The sequence below is a fragment of the Tupaia chinensis genome, unplaced genomic scaffold (assembly GCF_000334495.1).
Source record: "Tupaia chinensis unplaced genomic scaffold, TupChi_1.0 Scaffold143923_1, whole genome shotgun sequence".
Lineage (NCBI taxonomy): Eukaryota > Metazoa > Chordata > Mammalia > Scandentia > Tupaiidae > Tupaia > Tupaia belangeri.
Window position 1 is genome coordinate 46,744 of NW_006203774.1, and position 7,591 is coordinate 54,334.

The following is a 7,591-nucleotide window of genomic DNA, read 5'->3' on the forward strand; positions in this document are numbered from 1 at the left end:
CGGGGGGGGGGTTGGAATCCTGCTGGGGATGCTCCCCACTCCTCTCCAGACATAGATCAATACACTTTCTAAAAAATTAAAAATAACTTGTCTGTTTCTCTCATTAAACACCGTTGATAATTTGATACCTCCTTTTTATGTACAACTAAGAAAGGAAAGCGCTGATAAATGGTGACTCATCACCAACTGTGAGCATCCCGAGTTCAGAGGCTAAAATGCTACAAACGGCTAAGAACGGATGAGCTATGTTGCGTTGTGATGTTTCTAGAAGACAAAACAATGCCACGCTGGCCAATTCATGACATGCAGGTTTCAGAAGTTTGGGTGTGTCATCTTCCTTGTTATGCGGGGTCCCTGGACAGCCACACTGTGACCGTCAACCGCAAGAGCAGAGGCAGCACCATTCAGCTGCATGTAAACACGTGAACCCAACCAAAGTAACTCACACTCGGTCCCAGCGTTCAGGCGCTCCCGCATCAAGCCCCACGCGTGCACTGCATGGCCAATCAACGTCCGGCAGTTGCTCCTGCGGGAGCGTGTGATGATCGGAGGGATCGAATGTCCAACGTGAACACACGGGTCTCCTCGGAGAAGTCGTCCGAAACGACAGCAATCTCAGCCGTGCTGTGGCATGACTTGACATCTGCCCCGGAAGCCGAACAACAGTGCTTGGGCTTATGGGGCCATCAGGAAAAGCCAGCTGTGGATTTCTTTCTAGCACAATTAATTGCTTCCGCTGTATATAAAATGGAACGAATTGGGCGCTTTCGTGCGGAAAAAGGATATCCTGCTACACTGCTCCTGTTTCCTCACAAAGGCTATTACGGAGCCGTTGGCCATTAATTCACATGCACTGGATTATCCTGTGGCGAAAGAGCGGCAGGCTTTTCATTTTTATAGTCTCTTATCTCCTATTCATTTGGCATCTCTCTGGAGATACCTGCTCTTCTCCCAGGACTGGCTAATTGCTAGCTCGGCAGAGGTGGTGGCGACTGGCTGCCTTTTCAGAGGCTGGTTGTTGAGCCCACGTCTGTACTTTTTCTTGGGGTGGCCTTTCATAGCTGAGAAATCGTCTGGGTTCTGTCATTATTTGAAATGACAGATACTGCAGTTTTAGAGCCAATTTTTAATATCTACCCACTGCATGCTTTGGGATCAGCAAGTAACCAACCGTTTCAGAAATCTGTAGACCTGGACCGGCCAGGACAGCAGCCAGCCGCCCTGTGTGACTGTAAGCTCTAAACTGTTTAAAAGTAAATGTCTCGGTCTACCTCTCTAAGTGCTTGATGACCGTGTGAGGTTAGGGCTACCATGCTGGGACAGGGCAGGTACACGGGACGTTTCCGTTCCCCTGGAAGTCCCACTGGACGGGGCATGCTGCCGCCTGCCCAGTCGGCCTGAGGAGCAGTCTCCTGGACCACCGGCCGGATGATGCACCTTCGGAGACTTTCTATAGTTGCTAGAGACGTGTCTCTGAAAGGGTAAAGCACCAGACAGCCCCTTCGGATCAGTGTCCTCACCGCGCTAGAAATGCGTGTGTTTTAAATGGTAGAAGATGGGCCAGAGTGCTAACTAGTATTCTCTAACGGAACCACGATCACTTTTTCCTTCTTTTTATTTTAATGTGTTTTTCAAATTTTATTTCGTAAGCACATATTCCTTTCTTAATAGAAAAAATGAAAGATACCTAAACCCACTCATTTCTTTAATTGCCAATTTCAAACTAAAGTGGTCTCAGTGAGCACCCGTCTCTAAAATACGAACTTGTTATCTGGAGCAGCTGTTTCTTCAAAAAGTACCCTCAAGCAGCACCTTGGAGAGACTTGTGTCCCCTCTGTCCTGGCACGGACAGCGCTGGAAACATCGGGGCGGCGGTGGTCTCAGAGACGGTTCGTAAGGCCTGAGCCCAGCAGGCCGAGGTCGGCCCCAGCGCTGCCCACTGGAACCGCCATTGAAAACGGAGCTGCCCTCTACCTGCCACCAACCTCCTGTGGCTGCCTGCTGTCCCCAGTCCTGCCAAGCAGGGACTGTCCTCTGGGCAGAGATGGCTCACGACTGCTGGGAATCCCCTCACCCAAACATTGGCTGGGCCTTTTGCCAGGATCCCTGGATTTCCAGACTCCAGAGTCTCCGAGGCAGGGCCCAGGAGGGCAAGAAGGCTGGTGGATTGAAGAGGGCTCAGGTTGTGCCGCTGAGAAAGCCATAAAAGGAGGCCTCGTCTCCTGAAAGTTCTAACATGATCACACAGGTTTCATGAGGAGCAGCAAGCTGTTTACAGCAAACTATAAACTGGAAAGCAGACCATGGACACTCCCCGGGACGTCCGTGAACCTCCTCGTCCGCAGACGTGGCAGGGTGCAGCGGGGGCTACCACGCCAGCCCGAGGGTCCCTCAGAAATCCCTTTCCAGGACTTTCCACGACCAAAAGAGCTGGCCGAATGGCTCGTGGGGAGTCTGTCCCCTTCCCTTCTCCCTAGGACCTTGAAGCCACTCCCACGGTTCCCAGCTGGCTCCTGCGCCCATCCTCCAGAGGCCCTGGAACAGGTTGGGCAGCACCGAGGTGGTGGGAAGAACGCAGGCTTGGGAGCCAGAATCCCGGCTGTACTTCCTTGTTTTTGACCTTGGGCAAAGTTTGCCACCCTCTCGGAACCCCAGTTTCTTCAGCTATAAAATGTGGACACATAATATCAACACAATGGGACAGACGTGGGAATGAACTTACACGGCGTATAAGGTGGTTTAGGCTCAGCCGTCAGTAACTGTCCTCACCTCTCCTCCTCCTTCTAGAAGGTGGTCCATTAGTCCAGGTTGGAGGCAGAGAAAGCAAACTGAAGCTCTGAATGAGCCTGACTGTAGGCGCGGCCCGTGCAGTTCCGTAATTAGGCCCTGAGCTCTGCTGAGAGCTCCTCGTTCTCCATCCCAGTCTTGGCTCTGGAATCTCCCCTTCTGGAAACTTAGCTGCCCACCCTAGGCTGAGGAGTGGCCCTCCTGAGTGGTCATAGCCCTCACCGGGCCTTCTCAAACCAGGGCCCCGGCCCTGAGCATGGGGCATCTCTAGACCTCAGGGTCTTCCCAGTAATAAGTCGCAGCAGAGCCACGTGGCAAGGGCACCAGCTCCAAGAGACCTCCCTGAGTGTGCCCCAAGTCTGGAGCGAGCTGAGGTGGGCCAGGTCACAGTGCAACGACCCTGGCAGGGTGTGGTATCTCTGACTGTGTTGGCAAGTACCTGTGCCCTTTGGCAGTTTTGGGGGTTTTGTTTTGTTTTGTTTTGTTTTTTAAAGAAAAAGAAAACAGAAAATTCTGGTCATTTTGATCATTTTAGACAACTCAAAGAGGACCTAGTGTCTGGTCTGAGGCACTGCCCAGCGGCGGCAGCTGCCTGTGCTTCTCCTCGAACTCCGAGCTGCAGGACCACACCGCTCGGCAGCCTGCTACCCAAAGCCGGGCTGCCTTCAGGTTAAGGCGGGTGAGGCCACCAGAACACTGGGCAAGGCAGTGGGGGCTGCAGAGCCATTTCTAGCCTCACCCACGTAGTACCCAGTTCACCCTCCCGACTCTGGGGACAGCCCTGGACAAGTGGCCAACCCCTGACAGACGGCGCAAACAGGGGAATCGGGCTCTGAACGCGGCTGTGACCCTCCTCTGGCCCTGTGGCCAGAGTAGCTTTACCAGGAAGAATGAAGCTTGAGCTACAGGGCCCTTCGCATCAGAGGCCCGTGGGTGCTGACAGATGGGATATTCCCAGCTGACAGAGGAACGCAGGTGGCCCTCAGGGAACATTCCCACAGAAGCAGGTCCGACTCCAGTCTCTTGTGAAGGTCTCCCTTGCTCTGAGCACTCTGGCATTCTTTCCTTAAAGGCAGCCCACAGCCTTTCCTGGCCTGAGCTGTAGTGCTCTGGGTGCCCTCCCCTGCGGTGTCCCTGGAAGGCCAGACGCACGGGAGGGCCTCTGCCGGGGTTGAGCTGACCGTACCAGAGACCCCACTGCCACTCGCACTCCCACCCCGGCACACACTGGATGCCACGGGCCAGTTCCACAGATGCCTGGACCCTCTGCCATTCCAACTGCTACATTAGAAGGAAAAATGAAAACCTCTGGGGACCAGCAGTTAGCGTAATGGCTATGTCGCTGAACTCCCATGTAGTTGACAATGGCTGGGGTCCCGGACCCAGTGGCTTAAACTCACGCAGGGCGCGTGTGCGTGCATGCCCAAGATCCCAAGAGGAGAATGGAGGAGACAGGATTGCGGCGTGGTCATCCTCCATGGGGTGTGATTTCTTGCTTTCTGTCTCTCTGTCTCTCTGTCTCTCTGTCTCTGTCTTTCTGGCGAGCGCACACATGCCCTATAGCAAAAACCTCTCAAAAAAAAAACAAAAAAACAAAAAAACAAAAAACTCTGTTAGCTGGCTCCTCCTTTGAATCTGAATATTATTTTGAGGTCCAGCTGTGGCGACAGGCACTGATTGACGCTGCTGCTCGGCAGGCACGCAGGAGCCCCATACGAGACCCAGGTTCAATTCCCAGCCCACCCTCAAGGCTGGGCAGGCTGGTGCCAGTGAAAGCTAAGGCAAGAAGATGGTGACATCGCGAGACCCCGCCTTTACAAACCAACAGGGACCAGCAGATGCTGCAATGGTCATGTGCCCGGACTCCCACATGGGTGACCGTGGGTTCCAGTCCCGGATGCCGTGGCTTGAAACTCACGCCGGGTGTGTGTGTGCCTGCTCAAAATCCCAAGAGGAGCATGGAGGAGGAGTTGTGAGTAGCCATCCACACGGGGGGATTTCTCACCGTCTGTCTTTTTCTCTGTGTCTCTCCAGTGAGCACACATGCCCTATCGCAAAAATTCTCTCTAATAAAACTCCCCAAAAAACAACAAAAGCTCTTTTAAATAGTCTCTTCCTGGTTACAGCGGTTGGGAGAGGAGAGGTTGGGGCACTGTCTGAGAGGCTGGAAGCCACACTGAAGCACCGATTCGGTTCCCAGCGGGTGAAGTCGTGTGAACCTGTAACCCGGGAGGCTGGCCCAGGAGGACTGTGACACAGGAGACCTCGTCAAAAATACATCCCTGTGTTTCTCCCCCCCACAAAGGAAAGGAAGCTTGTGCCCGTACACCTACCCGCACACATCAAATGGACTTTGAACTCGGCTTAGATAAAGGAGCAACTGACTTGCAAATGGTAAGGGAGTCTGTAAGAATTTACTTCATAGAATGTGTTGGGTTTTGAATAGAATTTGTTTGTGAGGGAACTCAGTTCCCAGCCAAGCGATGACTGTGATGGCCTTCGATTGTCATGTCACTTCCCGCTCTCTCCAGCCCGCGGCTTCACGTGGGTGGGGAAACCAACAGCACGAGCCCGCGCCTGCCCTGCCCGGGAAAAGAACCTGGCACCTGCCGCGGAGGCTAACGCGTCCACGTGCTGCAGCCTGCTCCTCGGCCAGGCCAGGTGAGCAGGTGAGCAGGCAGCCACTCTGTGATACCGGGTGCCGGGGCCAGGAGGGCGCCCAGAGTAGCCAGGACGCAGGCGAGTTATGAGAGGTGGGGAGGTGAGGCCCGGGAGGCGGACGGGCCCAGAATAGGGGTTCTATCGGGGAGAAGGGGAGCCATTTACGAGCGCTACCTGGGACCACTCTATGGCCAGACTGACTTCTCGAAGGGCAGGTGGGACTGGTCGGACAGGCGCAGTGGGGACGGGGAGATCAGCGAGGAGGCCCATGGGATAACCCAGGGGCGTGTGTGAAGGCAGGCGTCCCGAGGACGGGAGGCACAGATGCAGGACTTGGGAAGCAAACCTGGCCACCCGCAGGAATCGCTGGCTGTCAGAGCTGCGTGGGAGAAGACAGTCACCTCGCTGCCTCCGGGGTTCCCAGGCTCGATGACTGGGGAGCACCTGGCAACCTCCGAAAAAAGGGACGTGACAGGAGAGGAGCAGCTGGGTGACGGGATCATTCAGCCAGTGGGGCTCCCGACTTCCCACAGGAAGGGGTGCAGGACAGCAGAGCCTGGGACAACCTCGAACCACGTCCACAGTAACCCGCATCTGCTTTCGCTTAGTCCGCCTGTGTGGATGGGATGACCCGGCTCCCTAGGACAGGAGCAGGTGCAGGGCCTCCACATCCCGCCAGCCTGGACTCAGCACGAGGTGTCACGTTGTTTGAGAGGCTTCTGGTTGCGCCGACAGAACCTAGTTTTCGAAGCTGAAGCTCGAGGACAACAGGAACCTGAGCAGACGGGGAGAGGGCATGGAGCCTCCGGTGCGTGGACCCGGGGTCCTGGGGTTGGCAGGATGAGCTCGGCCTCCCGTCCTGCCCTTCTCTCCTTAGGGCCTGCGGGCTCTGTCCTCTCCCAGCCAACAGACGTCCCCACGCAGGAGGGACAGAGGGACCGAGGGCTCCTTCCTCCAGCTCCCTCCAGACCCCAGTGCTCGCAGTGTCAGGGGTCCTGGCTGCTCTGGCTCATGGCTCGGCTGGGAACTGAGTTCTCTCGCAGACCCACATCAGAACCAATCACAGTGCCGCGAGGGCAGGGCGGGCAGTGCCGGAAGGAGGCTGGGCAGGCTCAGCGGCTCCAGCCAGCGAAGGAGAGCCTGCTGGCTTTGGGCGACAGTGGGCCGTGGGCCGTCTGCACATGTGCACCCGGACTCGGAGGAGGGCGCTACCTGGACCCGTCTCTTTCTACATTTGCGTTTATTTCTTATTTTTGTCAGAGTGCTTGTGTGCTGGCCAGAGAACCAGAGAAGGAAAGTGAGAAAGCACCCTCCCCACCCTGGGGGTGGTGGCCATGCTGCAATCCCTTCTCCACTCTCCTCTCAAGAATTTGGGAACACATGCACACACACCCGCTGTGTTTCTCAAGCCACCAGGTCCAGGACTTGACCTGTGCAGTTGGCCATATGGAATCCAGCTGCCTTAACCGCCATACCACGGGCTTGCCCTTATTTTTAATTTTTTAATAGTCTGAGTGTGTGTGCACTCACCAGAGAAAAGAGAGAGGGAGGAGGGAGGGCAAGAAGGAGGGAGAGGAGAGGGAGAAAGCATCCCCCCATGGGGATTGGTCACAGCACACATGCATATGCGTACCTGACCTGTTTCTCAAGTCTTCAGGGCCAGGTCTCAAACTGGCTGGCCACGTGGGATCCGGCTCCCATCACTAGGCCGCTGGGCCAGCTCTTAGGTGTCCCTAGTGACTCAGAAAGGCAGCAGACCACCTTGACAAAGTAATGACAGGATTTATTCCAGGAGCTCAGGAAGTGTGTTCACTCATGGCCTTCATCATCGTTATTCTCAGCAACCTTTGTACTTTACAGAGGTTCAACGGGGTCCGACTGCGAAGCACACGGGTGCTACGTAAGCCATCTTCAGAAGAAAGCGTGCTGTCCTAGGGCAGGGTGATAGTAGGGTGGTGGTAGGTGGTGGTAGGGTGGTGGTAGAGTGATGGTAGGGTGGTGGTAGGTGATGGTAGGGTGGTGGTAGGGTGGTGGTAGGGTGGTGGTAGGTGGTGGTAGGGTGATGGTGGGTGGTGGTAGGTGGTGGTAGGGTGATGGTAGGGTGGTGGTAGGTGGTGGTAGGTGGTGGTAGGGTGGTGGTAGG